We start from the raw sequence: 27146 nt of genomic DNA on the forward strand, positions 1-27146 counted from the left end.
TTGTAATAGGGTCCCTATTACAAAGACTTCGTTGTCTGTCTGTCTGACTTTCCGTCTGTCTGTCTCCAGGCTGTATCTCAAAAACCGCTATAGCCAGACTTCTGAAATTTTCACAGGTTGTGTATTTCTGTTGCCGATATAAAAACAAATACTAAAATGAAGATAAAATTAATAATTAAGGGGTGCTCCCATACAACAAACGTGATTTTTTTGGCCTTTTTTGCTTGAGTTCAATAATGATTACAATTAGACACTTGAAATTTACACAAAATCTTTGATTATATGTGTAGTTACTTCAATAATTAACAATAATATTGAAATAAAATAAAAAATTGAGGGGGGCTCCCATACAAAAAACACAATTTTTTGCCTATTTTTACTCTTTATCGGCACGGAACCCTTCGTGCGCGGTCCGACTCGCACTTGGCTGATTATTAAGAACACTTCTGTAAGTACAAGCAGATAAAACGATTACAATTAGTAAGATCAGTCCATTATTTGTTTTATACTCGAGTTGTAATTGAGAAAGTTTTAGGAGCTGATGTTGACGCGAATTAATTACAGACGAAAAAAACTGCAGCTTCAAAGGAACACGGCGAACTAACGAAACAATTAACAACGGACGCCGAGCAAAGTGCTCAACCATTAGCAGCTCAGCTGGAAGTCTGGGGTTCTAGAATAGTAATGAAGACTCACAGGGTGACAGGAATATGGTTTGATGTGTCAGAAAGGCGTGACAAACGCTACGAAGAGTAGATTTCACGGTAGAATCGTAATTCGAGTATAAGACATGTTTTATAATTTTAAAAGTTATAAAGCTTCTCTTTTTTGGTCTCGGTAAAGAAAACCGCCTGTTCGTATGAAATATTTAAAAATGCATGTGCCCGGGAATGGATCCTTGTAGTACACCTGTAATTAAAATCACGTTTAAATCTTTTTTGTATCCATTTTTTTAACCACCAATCACCATAAATCGGGAATTTCCGTACAAAAGGATTGCCATTTCGCGACTCCCGTCACAGGCTATTCGATTCTTTTATCTATGGCAAATTGAGTTTGAAATTTTTTAATCCAATCTTCAAAGGCTCCATGTGAAATATAATCTGTCAGAGTCATAAAGTTAAAATACCTAGCGGAAAAGAGAAACAAAGGCCTGAGCAAGCTAGATATCACTATCAGTAACACTGCGTGATAAAAAGAGACGTGTGATACAAGACGGCAGAACTCTTTTTTGACGCCCGGCCGCCACTTATCGGCACGTTGACAATTTAATCTTATAGAATTCATGTTCAATCATGCTTGTGTAAGTGTATACGTACACATATTTTTACACACAGATGTAAACCAATTTCGGTTTCGTTTGGCAGCTTCCGCTAGGTATAATATATTTTATGGTCAGAGTTGAGGTTGTACCAAACGGCAGTCATGGTGCCAGCCTGAAGTTTTTTTCTAACAGGGAAATGTTATTCTGTAACAGGAAGTGTTGAGGAAAGAAAGTTTTAGAGGTATTTTTGGAGATTTATTTAAAAATCGTTTTAAGATCCCATTTTATCATCAATTTAAAATTATTAACTCAGGATCCTCATTCTCCACAAAATTAGTATAAAAATTAGAATACTTACCTAAAGTTTTATAATATTATATCGCTTGGCCATGGCCAGCTCTGTTCTACTTTTCTTATTTTAAAGGATAACACTTTAACTTTTTACTACCTACAATTAAATTAAAGAAAATAGGCACCTCACACAATATAATATTATAAAAAAAATACGTGTGAGGAGGCATTTTTATACGTGGGAGAGCCATGCTTCGGCACGAATGGGCCGGCTCGACCGGATAAATACCACGTTCTCACAGAAAACCGGCGTGAAACAGCGCTTGCGCTGTGTTTCGCCGAGTGAGTGAGTTTACCGGAGGCCCAATCCCCTACCCTATTCCCTTTCCTACCCTCCCCTATTCCCTTCCCTTCCCTACCCTCCCCTATTACCCTATTCCCTCTTAAAAGACCGGCAACGCACATGCAGCTCTTCTGATGCTGCGAGTGTCCACAGGCGACGAAAGTTGCTTTCCATCAGGTGACCCGTTTGCTCGTTTACCCCTTATTTCATAAAAAAAAATCATTTTTATCAACTTATGCAATTATTATAATTCGCATACGTCTAGTAGCACGAACACGCCGTGCCGAAGTCTGGCAACGCCGCAACGAGTGGTATTGTTAGGTTATTTTCGTTACGGAATTTTCTGATTCGGTCGTCGCGCTCCAAGCCAGCAATAAAAGCTATGCAATAGCTTGCATAGCTTTTATTGCTAAAAGTTGGTAACACTGCCTTAGGCATCCATTACACGCTCATGAAAGCGACAATCAATTCCGTCAATCATGAATTATGTTTGACTGATGGTGACTGATGGACTGACGAATGGTATTAGAGGGTCACTCAATTCTCTTCAGTTTTATGTCAGTCAAAGCCAAAATTTTCAAAGGTATACGTTTCTAATTTTTTTCCTATTATGTCAGATGTGACAGCACTTACTCAAAATTCGTGACTAATGGTTGCATGAAACAAAAATCAAGATATCCAGATTTTCGTCAATCAACTTCATGCAAACGTCTGGCACGCTCTTACACGGTAGGTTTTCCATCAGTTACACCCATGACTGTCGTAAAACTGACAGCAAAACCTACCGTGTAATGGATGCCATACGGGCGAGCTGCACAGCCGAGTTGTAATTAGTGTTCGCGCCACGCATGACGCAACTACACTACTCACTCTCAAATTAACCACTCAGATTGTAAAAGGGACGTCTGCTTCTAATTTACTATTGGAAATTGCAAATCTATCCATCCAACGATTTTACTATTGACCAGCCATTCGGAAAGTGTCGTCCTGCGGCTCCGCAAAGGCCTTGGCCATACGATGCATAATTTTTTTTTAGATAAGTCATCAGATCATTATGGAGACAATTCATTCAAAGACAAAACATTTTTATGGGGGGTCTGTAAAATGTCACTTCATAAAACCGTATGAGTCTCCTTAAAGAGTTTATTGTGCAAGGCCAAGTAGCAGCGCTAAAATAGTAACTTGTTTTTAAACTTTCTTTATATATCCACAGCCGAAAATAGAACGCCGTTTTTTGGAAGACAGTAAAAAATTAGCTCATAATGTAACTAGTATACAGTCAAACCAAGTCAATCAAGTCAAATCTGTTCAACCCTTCTCTCTGTTGACAAATTGTTCAAATCCGGAAGCCAACGGAGGGTTGCTTTATTTGTTTTAAAAGGTATAGTCCAAATCATAAGACAATATAGTTAAGAACTTATTTTATACATCAAAACGGTACCAAAGTGCCTTCTTAGTAAGGTAAGTCTAGAGCTTAGAGTTTAGAACTTTAGACCATAGGTTCTTAAAATTTTCATTCCGTAATGAAAAATTCCCAAAGGCACAGCTTTCTCCTCTGTTCTGACCACGAAGCTATTAGCTTCATTCTTCTGACAAATTTGATGAATGAATATTAATGAATAAAAGATTGAGCATTGGTAATCATGATAAATTACCTTCAAAACCAACGAGAAATTAAGGAAAATACCGATAAGTAGAAAGCAATAAATATGATTAGTTTTTGTGAGGCTTGTAAGCCGAACTGGTGTTCTATTCTCATAAATCGGACGTCGCTCGCTTCGAACGCATGCCGCGTCACTCGATCGATGACAGCCTACGCTCGGAGCGATTCGAATTCTGAGAATAGGGCTCCAGCGGGGCTTCTTTCATTGCATCACAAAATTTACCTCAAATTGGAAAATAATACGGCACGCAGCCCTATAAAGAAATTAATTAAATAAACTGTATTGGTTTTTGAAGCTTGATGTAAACGAAGACTGAAGTCAGTGAAATACGTGTAGAGTTCTACTGAAATATTGGGAAAATTGGGTCACTGATGTTTGCACAGTTTCGTTTTACACGCATAACCATGAATCACCACTGTATTTACCAATTATAATGAGTGGTAGAACAATAATTAGGACAATAATAATTCTAAAAATATATCTTGTATTAGTCGTAAAGTATGAAAAAGTTGTGTACTTATGTTTGACTGTCTGCGTGTCATCAATCGTCATTCGTCTACAATCCATTCGTGGTCGTCGTATTGTCGTACAATCTATTCGTGCCGAAGTATAACTCTCACATACATATACCTCCAAAGTAAAAAAAAACAATGAAATATTCGGGATTGTGGTAATGTTGGGTCGTTTTCATTTGAATATCGTGTGGACGTGTTTTAGTCATTCAATTATACTTACGGCTAACCGAAAAATCGATGAACGCCCCAGCTGCAGTAGATGTAGGTTGTCCTAATGAACTATGTAGTCATGACCTTTTAGTTGTAGGTAGAAGTCTAAACTTTTGTTCAAACTAGTTTAAACACTATAGAAGTTTTACAGGATGTAACAAAACTAAGTAATAATTCACTGCAGAGTGTGTATAATATAGTGTAGTTTACTGTAAAAGTAGCAGCGCCTTTTGTACTTTTGTATGGGCAAATCCATGACGTGGGGACTCTTGCATGGACAATATTTGTATGGAAAAATCACAAAAAATTGCTCTTTCAGCTACTAATTTCACAGTGCACTCTCATGTTAGGAACGCATACACGACACAAAGTATTAATATTAATTTGTTTAGTTAGTTTGGTTTGTTCAACCCTGTATACATTTGCAAGTAGCCAGTGTTACTAGTTAATTCATCCTTATCCATACAAATAATAGTACTTTAGGGTATGTTATGTTGGTACAAAATATTATCATTGTCAATAATAATTTAAAATCATAGAGCTCGAATTTGTTATCATAGCTTTTCGCTTTTGTTTATTTTGCTCTACAATAGAGCAAAATAAACAAAAGCGTCTCCGAAATGAACAATTTAAACCAGAGCTGTCACTGACCACAAACTGTTCATGAGTCATGACACTGCTGGTTACTTTAAATAATTGGACTACTTTTAATTTCAATAATTACCGCCGTTTTTGAAGGTTGGTTAACCGAATGGATAATTAAGAGAAATCATGATTTGATTGTGTGGAAGACTAGATTTTTTTCTAGAATCTAGAAGACCCGAAAAAAGTCGTCGTCGTGTCGATTTAAGGAGTGAGCACACTGAGACGGGCCGTACCGGGGCTCAGCGTGCCGGGGCTCATCGCAAAAATCCGCCTCCATACAATTTGTATGGAAGCGGAAATCCGCTGCGCCCCGACACAGTGTGCGATACGCGCATCCGCTTCCATACAAATTGTATGGAGGCGGATTTTTGCGATGAGCCCCGGCACGGCCCGTCTCAGTGTGCTCACTCCTTTATACTACAAAAAGTAAGTTTGTCGGTGTACATCTACAGTGGTTTACAGCCATGTTTGTCAAACAAGCTTTTCCGCGCGATTGTCTCTGAGACAAGTTGAACATAAATAATTGCGTTGGAGTTTTGCACAGCATAGCGAAAAGATTTTCAAAGTAAAGTGTTGCTTGACAAGACTGCTGGTATATCGTGATGTTTGATAAAAATGCACAAACAACAGAAGGAAGGACAGACCGAAACTAGGGTTCCTTGTTGACTACGGAGCCCTAAAAAGGACAGTTTGACAAATATATTTGAACGTTTGTGGCCAGTTTACTTTATTCAAATCCAGTGATCCAATCCATTTCTGGATTAGTATTTTTTTACAAGACCAAACTTAAAACAGCACTTTTTTTTTTGCAAAATTTCATAATATTTTGCAAAAAGCCGCTGGATTGGATCACTGAATCGTAATAATGTATGCCATTACAATGTGCCCGTCTGACGAAATACGAGCAATCATGAATGCGTCAACACTTACAAAATCAAGTGTTTTAGACTTCGCTCAAGCGTTTGAGTCCTCAATTCATACATAATTAAAGAATGGTCTTTACTAAGTCCATGCTTTGTTCTAGAGTGGCGCGCTGGCATCATTTGAATGGCACCCTTAATTTAGGGATGAATCAATATTTTGCCCTCGTTCCGCCCCTCCGCGCTCTTGTGTGTGTGTATGTATGTGTATATGTGTGTGTTTGGGGTAGGTCAGCGAACTATTGATTCAAATTATCGCAATCTTTGTCATGTCTAGAATTAAAATTCCGGCTTTAAGGAAGTTTGCATAAAATTTGTTTTTTTTTGTTGTAGGTACGATTTGCAAAGACTTCTGCTGACTTTGCAAAAGTGGTAAGTACATTTTTTTACTTATGTATTAGTTTAGAATAAAAATATTATTTAAAGAATTTTTTATGCCAATGACACGACGTAAAAGTAGCATTTTTTTATTAAAATGAGCGCACAGGAGAGCAGACTAGTTGTGGCAATTATTGATAAGGCCTTTTTACTAACGATACTATTTTAGCTTCATTTGTCGTTTAGACTTTAGACTGTACCTACCTATCTCATACCGATCAACCAAACATTTTTTTAAATTTGTTAATTAAGTACAGTTATTTATTAGTCGCATATTTTATCAATGATTTATCTAGGTCTTATCACTAGGTACACTAGGCGAATAACGTCCAAAATACTTGATTTATACGCAAAATCAGTTTACAGTAGTAGACGGTGGTTCCTTAGTTCTTATTATAAGCCTATATTATAGACCATCCAGAGTTTTTTTGTCCCCAGTAGAATCCTTATGCTAAGGACATTAGTATCATTTTCAAAGAACCTCTGATTTGAAATAGCGTGAGCGGTGGGGCTGTTTACCAAAGAGCCTCCGTCGCGTTTTCCCTCAATTTCCCAACCAAATGTGATATAGATGACCAGCCAGGTGGTACAGATTATTATGTTCCCACTGCTTTCTGCTGACTAGCATGACCAGGATATGAATTATGCCATTATAGATATAAGTGGATAAAGATAACTATAATATTTTATAACATGAGTATTGAGTACATTTACTCATTTATTAGGGTTCCGTACTTCATTTCATAGATCATTTTCCGATTTAGGGATACGTTTGTGAAACATTAAGTTTTAAAGTGGAAAAAATCGTTAGATTTCAGTGTCCCCTTCTACCAGCTAAACGGTTGCTTATATAAAAAAAATAAGGGAGTAGGAAATATGCTGAATTCATGGGCGTACCGAGGGGGGCGGCAGGGGGGGGGGGGTAGCTGCCCCCCCCTGGATCATGTTGACGTCCCTACTAAGTATATTATCTAATACTTTTATCTATAAAAATAAAAAATTAAGTAAACTATTTTTTGCCATTTGTTTGCAATACAATATTTTAACTAAAAAATATTTTTTTTTTATTCTTTATAAACACCTAGCTTATGAAAAATCTGATTTGCCCTCCTGGCCCAGAACCTGGGTAATTTGCCCCCCCCTGGCACCAGAACCTGGGTAATTTGCCCCCCCCTGGCCCAGAACCTGGGTACGCCCATGGCTGAATTTAAAAGGAGAACTATCACGGCTAAGAAGATTTCATAAGTTTTTGAGTTATAGTAGATCAACTAAAAAGTCAGTTACGTTCAAACGAAAAGGAACTTTTCGTTCAAATTCCTTTGAAAGTAACTGAGATGATGTTGTTAGGTAGTGTTAAACACGTTATAAATGTACATTCATTGACCATATAAATATTATCTAAACTAGTTTTTGATAATACTTGTATGGTCAATGTATTGTTGTATGGTCAAAATCCCAACTATTTCTGTACATAATATTATAGTCTTCATTACTTTGAAGTCGGTACCAGTCCCAAATATTTCAGATATTCTGACATTGACTGAAGTCATGGTTTAATTAGCTGGTACCGACTTCAAAGTAGTGAAGACTATAATATGCACAGAAATAGTTGATAATTCTGGAAAAGGCACTATTAGAGAAAGAATTATTTAATCCTTTTTAGTTAATATTCTTATTGTTTTTACCTTGGAAGTCGGTTTTAATTTTTTGTTAAAAAAATCCCTTATAATTTTAACAAACTTTGTAACTTAGCAGCTTCAACATCTGGCTACACAGTACACATAAAATTTATAGTTATATTATATCGTGAATTTCCGTAATATGTACTTATTAAAATAGTCTGTCTGTTTGTTACCCCTCCACGCTTAAACTGCTTTAGAAGAAGGCAAGTGGCAACAGATAAGAATTTTTTCGGGTCTTCTAGATTCTACATTGTCCAAATCTAGAAGACCTTTATGTATCTAGAAAAGCTAGTAAAGGTTTATGTTTATTGCAGCCAGGTAGTAAATTTTAGTGTATTAAGAGGAGTCCACACCGACCTTTTTTCCATACAAACGTTGTCCCCTGTTTCCTCCCTGGATAATGCTAGTAGAGTTATAATTTTTTTCCGGAATATCTACGGCCACTAATACAATGTCCCTATGTTTTATTTTTTTTCATAATTTAATTATTAAATAAGATATGAACGTTCAAAAACCCAAAAAAATGGCCAGATTTTCCGCTGTGTTCAAACGTCCAGAAAACAGATTTGGCTAGATTATACAAAAAAAGCAAAACATAGGAACACAGCTCAATCCTTTTTTTAATCTTTAATGAAAAAAGTATGTACTTAAATCGGTTAAGTTTTGGAGAAGGAATCAGGGGACAACGAATCGTTGATTTTCTGGATTTTCTGCAGTTGTCTCTATCGGCTTTAGGTAAGGGAGACAGCTATAGATATTAAACGTACTTTTTTTCATTTCTCTAGCCCCTGGTGTATCCTCTTAAGCTTCGTTTATACTGACCTTAGTGCATTTAAAGTTAGGTAATAGGTATCCTAATACAGTTAAAACGCCAGCTAACTTGTATGTTAAAACTAAAGCCTGCGACCAGAGCGCTTGATGTTTGTTTAGTAGTTCGTAACTATACAACTTTAGGGTTGTCTAGTCTAAATATACAGTTGATCAGAAATTAGTTTCAAATAAACTATTGATTTGGCATATCAAAGATGACGGCCGCAACTCTTTTGCGCCTAAATAGATATTTATCGCGCGGGAACCGTACATTTTTCCGGGATAAAAAATATCTTATGTCCTTTCCCAGGACTCAAAGTATCTCCATGCCTTTTAGCAATATCGTTTCAGCGGTTTTAGTGTGATGCACACTTTCTCATTTCAATATTAATAAGGATAGCTTCGGTTTTTTTTTAATGAAATAAGGGGGCAAACGAGCAAACGGGTCACCTGATGGAAAGCAACTAACGTCGCCCATGGACACTCGCAGCATCAGAAGAGCTGCAGGTGCGTTGCCGGCCTTTTAAGAAAGAATAGGATAATAGGGGAGGGTAGGGATGGGAAGGGAAGTGAATAGGGGAGGGTAAGGAAGGGAATAGGGTAGGGGATTGGGCCTCCGGTAAACTCACTCACTCGGCAAAACACAGCGCAAGCCCTGTTTCACGCCGGTTTTCTGTGAGAACGTGGTATTTCTCCGGTCGAGCCGGCCCATTCGTGCCGAAGCATGGCTCTCCCACGTATGAATATTTCGATGATAATGCCCAAGTGTGTGCACAACACAAAATAATATGATCCGACTCTAATAAGACCAGGGTAATGCCAGGACAGGATATAAATTTACTTTTCGTCCCGGCGACCGATACAATGTAATACTATAATATTATAGTCTTTCTTTGTTTAACATCTAATGAAAATACCTTGAGAGTCCTTTTCTAAAAGTCTAAAGTTTTAAGCAAGGTAGTTTTGGAAGAAAAGTAGAGTCAATCAGTTCTTTCGACCTTAAAAAAGAGTTCAGCTACAGGTGGGACTGTTACAAAGTTTAAGGGCTCAACTCACACTGGGGCAGAGCCGAAGCGACGCGTCATGTTAAGCTGTTCACACATTTGTCAGCAACGTAAGCGACGAACGCACTGCGTACTTATACATAATAATATAGTACACGAAATGCAGCGCGTACGGTGCGGAGTACTAAGGCGTGAAGTTTCACATCATTTCATACAACGAATTCTAAAATGCGGCGCGTTCGGTGCTGATAAATGTGCAGTTACCTTTATTCGCCAAAGCATTTTCGTCTCTATTGTTCTATTACTTAGGTTCTTTCTGCTATGAAAATATGGAAGCGTCGAATGCGCGCGTCAACGTGCGTCGACGCGCTATGCGACGCATATCTTTATAGCAGAAAGTACCTTAATAATAGAACAATAGAGATGAATATCCTGCAGGCAAAAAACACGACGCGACGCGACAACTCTACCCCAGTGTGAGTTGAGCCTAAGACCTGCGTTTCTTAGATTAATTACCATAGTTCTTTAGTTCTTTCTAGTGCTACGCTTATAGCTACTTACAATGGAATAGCTTGAATAAAAAACCGTAGTAAAATGAGTCTGCCTGAAGTTGAGGAAGGTATAAAATCAGCAATTAAAGTAGAAATGGTGGTTGTAAAGTTTGTAATAAAATACATATTTCAGGTAACCTACATTGTAACACATTGCAGATAATATGGGTATGAGGTAAAAGGTTTACTTATTTGCTAATTGAAACACAACAGAAGCAACATCTAGTTTAAACATTTTAAACTAAATGTTGCTTCTAACGTCATTCGCTCCAAAATTCGTAGAAATTGTACATTTTTCCAGCCAAATAACGACCCTATATCCTTTCCTAGGACTGGGGTTATATCTCCGTACCAAACTTATAAAAATTGGTTCAATGGTTTCATCGTGTATAACATAGTGTATAACAGACAAACAGATAGACATAAATACTTTAAAATGTGTATATTCAATTAAAATTGTGTATATAGAGCAGAATAAAATAAGGTTTTTAAGAACAACAACAGGGACCGATCAGTTTGACCGTAACACGTAGCATGGAAGATGACATTCGAAGACAATATGGCCTATGGGTATTGAATATGGATATGAAGTTATCACATTGTCGCGGAGCACTGTCATCTGTATGCTAAACTGAACCCAACATTACAACCTGTTGATTCTGTAACGTATCCTCATTCCTTACAACTCAGAAATCATAATAATATTATCATATTAGGTTCACAAGCTCAATGTTTATAACATAAGGATTCAAGAGTCCCCGCATATAATTTATATAAAAGGTCTAGATATTTGTTTATTACGTAAATTCAGTGTTAAGAACTTTATTTTAAAGGTTTTCCTATAATAATATTTTTTTTAACCTCTTACGCTAATAAGGCCTATTATTATGTAGAATCTAATGGTGATCAATTGATTAAAATCTGATAAGTTGTTAAGATGCTATGACGTTTGGCATAATATATGTAATAGGCATGGTTAACACTTAAAATAACAAAAAACGCCTTTAAAAGTTCATACTTCAATATTTTGTACAAAATAAAACGTCTGTGAAAAAACTAATCTATATATCTACGCAAATTACCAATTCCAATGTTATACTTTTAATTTCGATAAAAGCTTTACTTACCTATTTTGTTTACCCTACTGGCCAGACAGACACTCAATTCGTATAATAATCTAATTCGAGTTAAAACAAAATATGAATACCTCCGCCACCCTAGCTCGCGCCCCTCGCCACTTCATTACAAAAGTGCGCCCCCTGGCGGAGCGCAAGTGTGGGATTACCTGGGATATAATTTTGAGACTTAAATTGTATGCTAGTAAATTAAAATAGTTTTAAAACGAATACAGTACGAGTAAGTCAAATTAATAAATATATTATATTTAGTTTTGTTCGGTCCTTTAGCTCTTCAACTATTGAGTACGGTATTCTCTCTGATATTATTATAAATTCGTAGCTCTCCTTCGTTCCTGCGAAGATACTTTTTTATTTCTTTGTCTGTATCATTATTCTACAGCTCTCGTTTTAATAGATTGAAATGAAATCGTTCCTCGCCGAAACCCTTCCCAAAACACTGGCATTATTCTAAACGCGGCTATATGTGGAAATACGGGGAAAGGCAAAACTGCTCTTCAGACCCATTGTCGTAAAATATTGAAGGCGGTTTATATGTATGCCTGTCGCTGTCGGCGCTGAGTGCTTTTCTTTATTACAAATTTATTACAGCACCCCCTCTAGCCCCTCGAAAGGGGGTAAAAGGGAAATCTTTATTGGCCACGGTTTAATGAATACCCCACCTCGCGTAATAAACCATACCGGGCACACGCACAAAAATATTAGAGCGCCTGTCGAAATAATCGGAGCAATCCCCATTTTGGTGGATTTCTACTTTTGTGAATTTCGTTTTTGGAGCAATTTGGGACGAGTTATTGTGTTGTTTTAGGTAATTTTACGAGCGGTTGAGGCAATTTTCTATTAAACGCTTTAATTTTATTGTAAGTTCACTGCGGGTCATTTGATTCGTGTTTGCCGTTATTAAATTAGTTGTATCGCAATGCGGAGCCGGCAAGGTCGTGCGAGATTAAACATTTCAGTTTTGTTGACCTTCGACCTTGTCACAGTCGTTAATTATGGTCATCCGGCACGCGACAGTGACGTACGTGCCTGCAGGTACCTGGTATTATACAATTAACAACATACTTAACAATAGCAAATAACTGCCATAAACTTTTGGTTGAGACTGTTCATACATACGCTGTCTTAAAATTTCAGTAAGTATTTACTGAAACTAACGTGTCTGTTCTTTAGGGTTCCGTACCCAAAGGATAAAAACTGAGACTTCGATGTCTGTACGTCTGTCCGTTTGTCCGTCTTTCTCCAGGCTGTAACTCAAGAACGGTAATAGCTAGAACGTTGAAATTTTCACAGATTATGTATTCACGTTGCCGCTATGACAACAAATACTGAAAACAAAATAAAATTAAAAATTTTATTTAAATACAACAATGCGTTTTTTCAAAAAATTTTTGCTCGGTATCTTTAAATGTACACAAAATACTCAGCTGTATTTAAACTTTAATAATTAATAAGACAATTTAAATAAAATAAACAATTAAGGGAAGCCCCCCTTACAAAAAACACATTTTTTTACTATCTTTTGCTCTATAATGGTACGGAACCCTTCGTGCGCGAGCCAAACTCGCACTCGCCAATTTTTTAAAGAGCCTATGCTGTCCCTTTGCTAGGCAAAGGCCTCCCTCGAAATCTTCCACTCCTCTCGATCCAACACAGCCGTGGGCCAGTCTGGCTTCAACATTCAATCCATTTAATCCACACTGTGATGTCTGTTTGTTTTTTCTTTTTTACGTTTTATGAAATTGTAACTAAACGAATCTTGATGAGATTTGATACTGGTTTACTTTGAGACCCATTATCTTGAAAAAATATACTGTTACCGTACGATAAAAACGGTAAGTACACCTGTAGTCTATACTTTATAATATTATAATTGGGAAAAGTTTGTTTGTTTGTTTGTTTGAACGCGCTAATCTCAGGAACTACTGGTCCGATTTGAAAAATCCTTTCAGTGTTTGACAGCCTATTTATTGAGGAAGGCTATAGGCTATATTTTATCGCGCTAAGACTAATGGGAGCAAAGAAATAGAGGAAAATGTGGAAAAAATGGAGGAAATTATTTGAAACGGCTTATTTGAACACGCTTATCTCAGGAACCATGGTCCGATTTGAAAAATTCTTTCAGTGTTAGATAGCCCATTTATCGAGAAATGCTATAGGTTATATTTTATCACGCTAAGATTAATAGGAGCGAAGAAATAGAGGAAAATGTGGAGAGAAACGGGGGAAATTATTTGAAAGTTCTTATCTCACGAACTATTGGAGCAATTTTTCTGTTATTTGGCATAAATAAGAAGTAAACCAAGGATCATAGACTATTTTTGTGGACTAATTTGTCTGTAAAATATCTAATTTACGCGGGCGAAGCTGCGCGGAACGTTATATTTCGCGTGGTCACGACATCACGCGTAAACGGCTGGACCCATTTTGCTGAAATTTGGTATAAAGATGCTTTAAGTCCCGAAAAAGAACATAGGATACATTTGTCCCGGAAAAATGTACGGTTACTGCACAATATAAGTACTTTTATGATTTGCGCGTAAACTGTTCAATCTATTTTGATGGAATTTGGTATGGTGATACTTTGAGTCTCGGGAAACGACAAGGAATACTAATTTCGTGGCGGAAAATGTACGGTTCCTGCACAATAAACTTTAATGATTATCGCCTAAACTATTCAATCTATTTTGCTGAAATTTGGTATGGCAATACTTTCAGTCTCGGGAAAGGACAGGGGATACTTTTTATCCCGGAAAATATACGGTTCCCGCACAATAAACTTTTATGGTTCTCGCCAAAACTATTTAATCTATTTTGATGAAATTTGGCATGGCGATTGGAGATGTACTAATTTGAATCTGGGACAAGGAATGTTTTTTGTCCCGGAAAAATGTGCGGCTCCCACACAATATGCTTTTCTGATTTGCGCGTAAACGACTCAATCGATGTACGGGAACAATTACTAAAGTCCACGCGGACGAAGTCGCGGGCAACAGCTAGTTATTAATAAAATGCAGACTGTGAATTTTGGCTAAAGTAATAAAATAAATTATGAACAATCTACGAATTAAGTTTAACAATATTCGGGGCCAGTTTCACCACTTCCTGATAAGGCTATTCACCAATTAACTTGACAGATAAAATATGGAGAATATGTCAAAAAAGTTGTGAATAACCTATTAGGCACTTTATCAGAAAGTGGTGAAACAGGCCCTTAAAGTATTAACACAAACTCTTAAATTAATTTGCGTGGTTTGTTGAACAGTTGTAACGCAACCTGACATTTCAAATGTTTGCGGTAATAACTCTATGTTTTGCATCTTAAAGTTTAATGAATTTATAGGTCAGCTCAGTACTGAATATTACGGTACCCAAATGTTTGCACACATACCTATCGAAATGGACCCATGATAAACAAAATCAAGGGATGTTATTCGTCTTTATTAATTTGCTCATGATCGCAATCATTAATTGAATGCTTAGAATTGCAAACATTTACACAATCTTACACATCATAGGTAGCTCCTTAAAATACCATTTTATATGCACCACATTTAAATGAGAGGAAGCTGCTAAGATAATAATGTGACTGAAGGGACCATCCGAGAAATTGGTTCAGAGGCATTTGATGGACCTATGTAATTTGTTCGGGCTACACCAATTCATATAATCATATTTTATGTACTTATAGACTAGCAATCGTTTTATTTACAATATTAACTTTTCATATAAATATATGAAAAAGTTAATATTGTACTAAATAAGACGTTATATTATATATTACCTATATTATGTATATTACTTGTTAGTTAAGCTAATAAAATTTAACCCAATCAAATAACGAATGTTTACCTACCTGATGTAATCGATTCATGTGCTTGGGATCAATTTCCTTCATGGTATTTAGCTATTTTCTTATAGCATGTTTAGAGGAGTTACTTCATAAGTTAGCGTACAACTTACAAGAGCTCAGACGGGTTTTACGAATTTCCGTTTCGGTATTGAACATAATTTTCTGGGGAAAATCGTCCCTAAAAACACTTAAGTCCGGTCGTCTTGTTTATATCACGGACCGGACAAAATATAATGCACATAATATACTAAAACATAGGCCCACTGGCACCAGACTTTTAACCCAGGGCTAAAGTTAGTCATAGGTTAAATTTTGTGCTATTTTTCTTGTTCATTTTTTAAATCTTTATTTTGGACTTAGTTCACAATTTCTCTTGTTCTTCTGTATCATTATCAAAGCAAAGTCATAATATTTTACCACAGAGTTAACTTTAACTCACGTATGAGCTAGTTGACCTAACTAATCCTCTCGAAATATAATATTTACGCATCGTAATAATTATTCAAGTTCTTAAAACGCTTTTATAATCTTGGGCTATGTGTATGTAACGGAATCTTTGAGCACGATTTTTATCTCCAGTAGTCTAATTAATTCGAAACTTTGCATACGTATTAGGAGAGCCACTGACACTGACAATAAGTAATTTGTTACTTTGAAGAAGAAAAAAAAAATGGTTTCGAAAAAGCGGTGTTTTTAGTTTTTACTAGATAATTTATAATTATATAAAATGGAACACAAAAACAAATGCAGATTTAGTTTTGAGATTTCGTATAATTCTATTAGTTTGGGGCTCAACTAAGTATAAGTATAATACCAATTTGAAATGTATAAAAAAATGTAGAGATTTCTGTATGATCTCTCCCAGGGGCAATTTTGCTTTTCCGAATAAAAATAACATATTTATTTCAGCGCTTTTTAAAAGGGAGGCACTGTTGTATATTTTTATTAAAACAATTTTATATTCCTAGAATGGAAATCTATCCCATGGGAGGCATACATCCATATTATTTTCATTTTGTATTTCCAACTCTTTACGTTTAAATAAATTGTATAACTAAACACTTTTTATTTGCATTCTAACGACTAGCGAAGTACTGTAAGTTTTAATTTTGCTTCATAATGTTATGGTTATAACTTACAATTATAGCTAGCCCTTTAATAATTAAAATAAGTGCCTATTTCACCACTTTCTGATAAAGTGCCTAATAGGCTATTCACAACTTTTTTGACAGATTCTCCATACTTGATCTGTCAAGTTAATTCGTAGATAGCCTTATCAGGAAGTGGTGAAACAGGCCCTAAATCTTTTAAGTTTGCCATAACTTTATTTGTAAAATGAGAAGACGCATTAGATAACTCAAATGAATCATCTGATACAGTATAAGACATTTCTAATGCGACTTATTTCTTGTTTAAGGACTCAACTTAAAAATAATAGACAAAATTGCAACTTCGCTGCAGTGAGTTGTAAACTGTCCTCCGTCCTTATACGTGACTCAAAGTATATTCTAACAAAACTTAATCAACATCGGTTCAACAGCATGAAAAAGTAATAGAGAGACAAATTACACTTTAGTTTATATAGCATCCAGGCCTTTTTTTAGTGACGGAGTTAGTCTTTTCCTGCGTTCAGCTTATGTATATCGTATAGTGTCACTTGATGGGTTTCAGCTTGTGGGTCGTTGACCCGAACACCTCCGTCTAATACCTGCCTTATATCTGCCTCATGTCTGGCTTCTTGCGAATCTAGTTACGGCTAGCAGGATTTGCAGTTTACGACTACGTGCTAGTAACGTTGTGGAGAGATTTTTTATTAAAAGTTAGGAAAGTGTTTGCCTTTCTTTGATAATGTCACGAATACCTATTATAGCTGTTGTTTGGGTCCTTTCTTTGGCTGTACCTAGGTTACGTAGTGACTATTTTAATTTACAAGCATTAACGTACAATAACCGGGCTTGTGGTCGTGCTACAATCGTGGATGCAATTGAAATATAAGTAATGGATGTGCAGATTTTGTCGTAAACATGAATAATCTTTAATACGAGGAAGGATTTCCATAATTTACTCTCGTAAATTCGTCAAAATCGATCTAGCATGGACTTAATTATGTATTAGAATATAGAAACTAAAATTAGAACCTGTTCTAAGTATATTTTTAAGCTCATTTTAGCTCGCATACAAAGAAATCAATAAATTAAGATATTTTAACATTTTACAATGGATTATAGGAAATCAATGTCTTTACATAGTCGATTGACTATAAATTAATATGACATTTATTTGATCCACATTATCTATAAGGAACAAAATATTTAATTGATAACACCAGAAGTAGTATTTACATAGATAACGATGCAAACTTTTTGAATATTATCTCGAATTTTGTCACATGCAATAAATCAGAAAATGGAAAAAAATCGGCCAAGTGCGAGTTGGACTCGCGCACGAAGGGTTCCGTACCGATACAGAGCAAAAATAGGCTAAAAATTGGGTTTTTTGTATGGGACCCCCCCTTAAATTTTTATTTCCGTCCGTTTTTGCCCTTTGGGTACGGAACCCTAACTAGATTTTGATTTTGTTCGCCTATTTCGTTAAAAGTATGCCTTGCGTAGGAGTCAAAACATTTTTGGAAACAGTACTAGCTCTTTCTCACTAATTTCAGTTAAAAATTGTCTGAAACTAGATGACGCCCGCAACTCCGCGCCAAAACTCGTTTATCGCGTGGGGACCGTACATTTTTCCAGGATAAAAAGTATCCTATGTCCTTTCCTGGGACTCAAAGTATCTGTATGGAAAATTTCAGCAAAATCGGTTCAGTTGTTTAGGCGTGAAGAGGTAACAGATAGACAGACAGACGGACAGACAGACAGACTTTCGCATTTTATAATAATACTAGCTATTTGACTTTATAATAAAACACGAATAAAATGACATTTTGTAAAAATTATTCCTAGCTAGATCGATTGATCGCCCCCGAAACCCCCTATATACTAAATTTCATGAAAATCGGTGGAGCCGATTCCGAGATTCCAATTATATATATAACGGCGTGCGCGATTAACTTGTCTGTTGGCAACTTATTTTGAGATAAGTTTCATAATGTATGTTATCTGTTGGAGCGGCCAGTACCGGATGGGGTTTTGAGTGACGCTGTCTAACTGACGATGGACATTTTTGATAGGTGACAACCATCATCTGAAAAATGCCCAGATTTAAGAATGTCGGGAAGTACGGTGGATGCTCCCAAACCCATCGGCTCCAAATCTGACGATATCTGGTTAATCACAGCTTTATTTCAGCACCTAATGTACGCCCACAATCATGGAGGATGAATGCAATGTTATTCTACAGTCATTGAATCAGTTTCTAATACCGCTCGACGATCCGATATATATATACATAGAATTGCTCGTTTAAAGATATAAGATTAGTATATTAGTATTTCTGACCAGATCGTCTATAACTGAACTCATCCATAATGAGTTCTGATGATCTTTGCTTGAGAGTCAGACTAGGTTTATTTCGATAATAAATGAATAAATGCAAAAGTGTATCTGCCCGTCTGAAACTACACATATCATAATATGAAGAGTAGTATACAATTCGCTATACAACAGATGACAGGTCACTTAGCGACTTGATCTATACATCTATTTATCACAAAGTTACTCACTAAGTGATCCACTAATGGATCCTTAGAATAGGCATTTGAGGCATTAATCTATTTTCCGACGATGCTTCTAACTTCTCTAAATATATAGATTTTTACTAAATATACTTAAATCTTTTACGTTTCCCATAATTAAAGACGTGTGTTGAAGAACCATATCACTAAAATTTTACAAGGAAAATTACTCATTTTTTACCTTATAATTTAAACAACCACTAAACCTTTGAACTTACTTACTTTACTTCATCATCTGAGCAATATATCTGAGAACACATAAAATACATTTTTTTTATTTTGACTCATTTTCCAGGCCCTGAAGCCTACTTTTATGAAAAAAAAACGTCAATTTTTTAACCGTAACTTACCTGCTTCTTCCACTCATGTCTTTTTTGTTCGGGAACCATACAATTTTCTTTATTGTCTTTTATCATATTTTTTCCTAGGGACTAAAAGAATCATTTTTTTTTGACGTGGCATTTGTTACTTATAGAAATAAATTAGTATCGGGATTTAAGAATTACTTAATACGTAATTATCTTTAAATATAAAGATATTTAAAGATAATTACGTATTAACACAAGCAATTCTTGTATATATATTATTTTTCATGAAATTTAGTATATAGGGGGTTTCGGGGGCGATAAATCGATCTATCTAGGAATTATTTTTATAAAATGTCATTTTATTCGTGTTTTATCGAATACCGAGCAAATCGGTCAAATAGTTAGTGTTGATAAACTGACAAAAGCACACATAAATGGTTACAATATATTATCAGAGTAGACAGATATTATACTGAAAACCGTCTTGTCAGTTGTCAGCCGAAGAAAACAATAGCAAGTGAACAATTTACATTCAATTATTATGGTTCCATTTGAATATTTTCGAGGGAAAATTAAATTACGCGAAAACCCTCATCCTGAAATTTCTATGCCAGATAAATACACCTCACCATCAATTTGAATACCGTGCACGCTAAAAACGTATTAAACGCATTATAAATTAGGGTGCAAATGACGTGGCACATTAATCATTTGAATGGCCGCGGCTGTGCTATATTTAAACAATATTTCTTCTTAAAATCTCTTTTTGAGCCCCTGACATGTCCGACCCTTTCATATTCAATTAAGGTGTATTTTGGCGTCGGGTGCCGTCAGACCGCGTCGGTCGAATCAGAATATATCATCAGCAATATAAAATAAATTATACAGTAGGATAGCTCTATCATGTTCTTGAAATCAATTAATGATTTGACTGCTCGCAGTCCGGCCTAACCACGGATTTCATTCCAGATGACACACGCAACTCTGTTGCGCCAAAACTCGTTTATCGCGCGGGAACCGTACATTTTCCGGGATAAAAAGTATCCTATGCCCTTTCACGAGACTCCATGTAAGTCTATACCAAATATCAGCAAAGTCGGTTCAGCGGTTTGGGCGTGAAGCACCACTTTTGCATTTATAATAATTAATAATATATTAAATCTGGATGGGGGCCTTTACCCTATACACATTGCCCATGTACGTACTGCATTGTAATGATATTATGTTTCCTAAATAACAGGTTCGAGTATTCTAGTCTAATGCTCTACTGTATACTCCTTAAATTGCGGTATCACGTCTGTTCAAAAGGTGTTAAGTGCCATTAAAAAGCGTCGGATGGGGTCCGCTGTTTTCGACAGATCGGATGGCGTCAGATGTCGTCGTACTTCGTCAAATGTCGTCGGATGTCGTCGGATGTTGTCGGAAGTCATCGGATGTCGTCGGATGTCGTTGTTTGTCGTCGGAAGACGTCGGATCGCCTGGGATCGTTTGTCTAACATTAAATGACCCGTGGTCCAACTTTGTTCTGGCGGAAAATCTCAGTTTTTGTTCGTTTCTTTGCAGAAGTTTGTTCTTTTTGTTGTCGTTTTATCTGTCCTTCTCCTCTCTGTCTACAATGTCTATTGTCTTTAGTTTATTTAGCTTTGTTCTAGTATCGAAGTAAGCTTTCTGCTTTATATTAAGTCTTCTGGATATTGAACAAGTGTAATAGAGTTTTCCGTGATAAAAATCATGTATTTTCTCTAGGTCATATCTGTATCAAACTTAATCAAAATTGGTGTAGCAGTTTTGGATTCTTTAATGCAATGAGACTCTTAAAACGTTCCAAGCTTTTATGAGCTTTGAACAAAGAGTACTAACCTGACCTAACCTTAAGTTAGCTGTAAAAATACTTTTAACCCACTTTAATTTGTAATTTTCAATTTTTACAAAATCGTATATTCTCCCGTTTAAATCATAATATCGGTTAATCCCCTTTTCAGCTAATTGGTCATAACGTGATTGTTTCAGTTAAATCCTCCAAATATGCACAGTATAACCATCATTCAGTAAAGTAACCTAAGAGTGTCATCGTAATCAAACTCGCTTAGTGAGTTTATGCTGGCCGTGGACGTTTTACGTGCGGAATTCGTTCCGTTCGAAAAAAAATCGAACGTCTCGACCAGTTATATTTTCTAGCGATTCAGATTTCAGAATACGGAAAACGAATTCGGAAATTGAATACGGAAAATGTGTGTACGCGGCCGGTCTTCATCGCATGTGCCATGTCATAATATTGTATTTGTTGACCAATGCAAGAGATTGCGAACGTGTAAAGAGGCATATTCATCAATCATCACCGTTGCAATCTCAGTTATTCATCATGGAGAGGAGTTTTTAAACATGATAATAATTACGTTTGGAGGCTATGATATTATAATATAATACTAGTAACAGAAATGTCAGGAAACAAAGTTATGGTTACGGGAATCGCCCTTTTCTGGATTTTCCGAGTCATTTTAACATGTATTTCCATTTACATGCGTAGTCTCTAAATTATTTTTTTTTGTTTAATGGTTTACGTTTTTTCCTATATAATTTTGGAGGCTTCACGTTTAACCTTGTTGTAAAACCATGATTGTTGTCGTGTTTTTTTTTTATCACATCACATCGAATAGCATGCGTATTATAGTAAAACTCTAGAACGAACAGCAGTATTTCTCGACCAATACAACATGCAAACCTTCAAGACGAGTGTATTCCCTTTGAAAAGCTGGCAACGCACTTGCAGCTCTTCTAATGTTTCAAGAGTCTATGGGTGTCGGTAGTTGCTTTTCATTCAGGTAACTTATTTGCTCGTTTGTCCCCTTATTTTATTAAAAAAAGTATCGGAACATGTCGGATGTGATCGGAACACGTCGGGTGTAATCGTGTAAGCGGATTACAGAGAACGACTTACAATTAAATCGGCTTTAACTTTCACATTCCTAACTCTTTATTGTCTGAATAAACTCATGACTTATGTCTCCTGAAAGGTTTTCATATAAAGAAAATAATGTATTACGAATTTCTTGTGACTTTAAAAACGATTTTGTCATAAAATGATGGTAGTAGCTCAGTATAGCAATATTAGTCCCATATGTCATATTGCTATACTGTGGTAGGAGCTTCAAGTCTATTTTCAACCAATTTGATCCCGTAACAAAACAGGCTCAAGCAATTGTCAGTTGCCACGTTTAAACTGCTGAATAGATTAAAAAAAAACATGTTGGGATGATACCTTGAGTCACGGCAAAGGACCATGGTCAGGGAAAATGTAATTTTATCGAAATCGTTTCAGCGTTTTAAAAGTGATTTATAAAAGATACAGACAGTTTTTTAATTTACAATACTACTAACACAACGTTATTTTGGAAACTGAAGTCATAGTAAATAAAACAAGAATGTATCAACGTTCACCACGTACAATAAATCATTGAAATTTTATTGCGCTGTCTGATTTAGATAGACGAAGGAGAATTTCTATCAGATAATTAATAATGATTTACAATTTTAATTAAAATTTCAACACTTCACACTTAATCAGCTTAAAATCTTTTATTGCATTTATATTCAGATGCGAAACAACGCGGTGTATGCCATTTTAATAAAAAAAATAGTAATTAAAAAAAAATATTTTATGCTAGATGACGTCTGCAACTCCATTGCGCCAAAATTCGTTTATTGCGCGGGAACCGTACATTTTTCCGGGATAAAATACTAGAATACTCCTATGTCCTTTCCCGGGACGTAGCATCTCCGTCGTGGGCGTGGGAGATACAATAGATTTTCAATTGTTATGCGGCAGACGGTTGCCGTTGGGGATTGATGGGTTAAACCGTCCATACCCAACAAACAGCTGCTTGAGCATAAAGGGGTAACAGACAGACACACTTTCGCATTTATAATATACTATATGTCCCGCGCGGCTTTGCCCGCGTAAATTAGGAATTTTAAGGAAACCGTACATTTTCCCATAAAAAATAGCTCATAATATGTCCCTACTCTCTCAAAAATAGTACATTGGTTTAATGCTAATAATTTACTTTTGAACTCTAATAAAACAAAATGTTTAAAATTTATCTTGCCAAATGTTAGGCAAGTACAAACCAATGTACTATTAAATGATGAGAAAATGATTTTAGTAGACACCACCGTATTCCTAGGCATAACGCTGGATTGTTAGTTACAATGGGGTCCACATATTGCGAAACTGGTAGATAAGCTTAGTTCTGCAGCATATGCTGTTAAAAAAATTCGTGAAATCACTGATGTAGAGACCGCGCGATTAGTTTACTTTAGCTACTTTCATAGCATAATGTCTTACGGCATCCTCTTGTGGGGAAACGCGGCGGACATTAATACAATATTTGTGCTGCAGAAGCGAGCTATTCGTTCTATTTATAAGATGTCGTCTTTGGAATCTCTAAGAGAAAAATTTTAAGAAATAAGAATTCTGACCGTCACATCTCAATACATTTTGGAAAATCTCTTATATGTTAGAAAGAACATAAATATTTTCAAAAAGAAAAGTGATAATCATAATGTAAATACTAGAAATAAGAACAAGTCAGCAATACCAATGTTCAGACTAGCCAAAATAAGCAAATCCTTTAAAGGCCAATGTATACGCCTATACAATAAAATCCCAGAAAATGTTCAAAATCTACCTTTAAACAAATTTAAAAAAGCAGTTGAAGAACGTTTGTGTGCTAAAGCGTATTATAGTCAATGATTTCTTCGAGGACAGTACACCTTGGGAATAGGGTGGCTCCATGCAGGTTACTTTTCTTTTAATTTTGTTACATAGCTGTAAGCCATAACATTGTAATTTTCCATTTTTTTTGCAAAAGATGGCCCCGTGCGAGTTTCTTACGCCGGTTCTTCTCGGCGGGGTAGTTCCCGAACCGGTGGTAGGCAACGTAGTTTCTTCGTTCGACTTTCAAAAAGTGTATCATGATACCCATTTTGAATAAAAAGATATTTTATTTATTTTATTTTATTATTTATTTACTACTCCCTTCACTTGGTTTACTCAACTTCACTTGGAGCAATTTTTATGGCAATATTTGGCACAGATATAGATCTGTGCCAAATATTGCCATAAAAATTGCTCTAGTAGTTCGTAATTTCTAATATTTCCCCCGTTTTTCCCACATTTTCCTGAGTTTCTTCGGTCGTATTAGTCTTAGCGTGATAATATAATATAGCCTATAGTCTTACTCGATAAATTAGCTATCTAACACTGAAATAAGTTTTTAAATCGGACCAGTAGTTCCTTAGATTAGCGCGTTTAAGCAAACATACTCTCAAGCAATATTAAGTATAGATTTTTTTCAATTATCGCTTGACAAACTCGAGTCTCGATCTAAAAGACTATGAAAAGTACCAATAACAGGGTAATTATAGGCTCATAAGTCATAACCATGGGACGATGTATGGTATAAAATGGTAGTGATGATGATGATGATGATGAATGTAATTTGCATAGTAGCATATTATGCTTTCCGTTCTTAAAACAACGCCGAAACTCCCAAACTTGTATCTATAAAGAATCAGGAGTTCTCTCAGCACCTTCCGAACCACGGTAGGTAGCATATGCTTAGAATACTTCTCACGAAACCGAAGTCACCACATGTTTCCCTATAAGTTTTGAGGAGTTCCCTCGATTACTTATGGATCCTTCATCAGATCACCACTTTTGTGAATATAATACCAAATTGGGATGATACCCTATATACCAAAAGAAAATTTTTGAAAATCGCTTAACAAACGGCGGAGTAATCGTTGAACATAAGAAAACGAACATAACACCTCCCCCATTTTGAAAATCGGTTAAAATTGTAGCCTATGTGTTATTCTGATATATAAGCCAAATTATTGTAAAGTTTCATTAAAATCCGTTCAGTAGTTTTTGCATGAAAGAGTAACAAACATCCATACATCCACACATCCATACATCCAAACAAACTTTCGCCTTTATAATATTAGTAGGAAGTATGGACTTGTTGAGGTACACGTTTTGGTACAGGGGTTCGAATTTCAAGCTTTCGGGCTACGGGCTACGGGCTACGTAGCTCCGTAGCTTAGTTCGTAGCAAGTGGCTACGAGATTTCTAACATAATGTTTCAAAATGCAACAGGATGGGCAAAAATATAGTCATACACAATATTACAAAGTTGTAAATATAATACCGTAGATCAGTTTTGTAGATTGTTACATAGGACTTAATAATATATCTACCATATACTAACAAAACATAAAAATACTTTTTTAAATATGGATTAAAATTGTAGTTACAATAATAATTATATACCTCAGACGAACATTGCAGTATTATTAAAACAGTTATCTGCAGCTCAATCTAACATAGAGTATACGAAAACCCTGCAAATACTACTTAGTAGAGTGTACTCAACTATCATTCCAAGAATTTGATCCTCTACAGATTCATAGCAGCGTTTTATTCGATTACACTTAACCCTAAAATGTCTGTTATAAACTTTACTACCCCAGGTATAAGAGATCGTGGCACGTCGAGACATGAAATTCTAATAAAAGTGTACTTTCATAATTGCTTGTATTGTTGTAGCTGTAATAATTTTATAACTTACCCAGATGTATTTGGCTCGAGACTTTATGTTACTGAAATGTGAATCTTATATTAATAAAGTCTCTAGGTAGAGTCAAGAGAACGACGTCGTTCGATATTGTCTTTGTGTGTTAACAGTTAACACTGTTAAGATTAAGTACATTTTATTTCCAGTACCCTAGTACTCAAAAATCTATGATAAATTCTGTTGCACACTACATGAGTACTCATTTTTATTTGAGTATGAGACTATTTCCTCGTAAAACTTAAAACTTTCTCAAGTCACTGAAAACAATAATAATAATTGTTATTATGCGTATGGGAAACATTTTTTTCCTGGGTAAAAACCATCCAATCATACATTTATCTCCATACAAAATTTCAATTTTTTTTTTTTTTTTTTTTTTAGTTTGTTATTATTTTTAGCAATATTCCGCGAAAACAACTTCCACCTTTAAGTAAATGAGTGAGTGTACGCATAGGCATGCGTACAGCACCTCCCTCCTCCCACACTGCCTATGCGTACACTCGCATGCAAGAACTTGCAAACACCACCACCACACAAGCAATAATGTTGGCAAATCCGTGCAAGGCCCCTCACCACCATGCAGGTTGAAAACCTCGACGCGCGTTTCGCCCCAACACCGGAGCATCCTCAGGATGTGGACTCTACGAACAACGTCCGTTAAGTGACGGACTTAACGGACGTTGTTCGTAGAGTCCACATCCTGAGGATGCTCCGGTGTTGGGGCGAAACGCGCGTCGAGGTTTTCAACCTGCATGGTGGTGAGGGGCCTTGCACGGATTTGCCAACATTATTGCTTGTGTGGTGGTGGTGTTTGCAAGTTCTTGCATGCGAGTGTACGCATAGGCAGTGTGGGAGGAGGGAGGTGCTGTACGCATGCCTATGCGTACACTCACTCATTTACTTAAAGGTGGAAGTTGTTTTCGCGGAATATTGCTAAAAATAATAACAAACTAAATTTAAACTATGGATTTCCGCAAAGTAACGCCTGATTCCATTAACTATACAAAATTTCGTCAAAATCCGTTCAGCAATTTTAATATGAAGGAAGTACTCGTAATACACATTTCAATTTTTAACAGACCAAAAGAGATACATAATATTTTCGCATTTATATTAACTGTATACATTATTATCCTAAAGGGTTTACATACTTGTGTTGCACACTACATGAGTACTCATTTTTATTTGAGTATAAGACTATTTCCTCGTAAAACTTAAAACTTTCTCAAGTCACTGAAAACAATAATAA

The 27146-nt window shown here is 36.0% G+C and overlaps 1 protein-coding gene across 1 annotated transcript in view; it reads left to right on the forward strand.

Moving 5' to 3' along the window:
* Positions 1–27146, forward strand: part of LOC121733963 — a 220587-nt gene that overhangs the window by 9674 nt on the left and 183767 nt on the right. Inside the window, exon 2 of the mRNA XM_042124370.1 lies at positions 6186–6224. The gene's annotated coding sequence lies outside the window, so the exon portion shown is untranslated. The remainder of the gene's footprint in view (positions 1–6185; positions 6225–27146) is intronic.

The sequence above is a fragment of the Aricia agestis genome, chromosome 14, assembly GCF_905147365.1.
Source record: "Aricia agestis chromosome 14, ilAriAges1.1, whole genome shotgun sequence".
Lineage (NCBI taxonomy): Eukaryota > Metazoa > Arthropoda > Insecta > Lepidoptera > Lycaenidae > Aricia > Aricia agestis.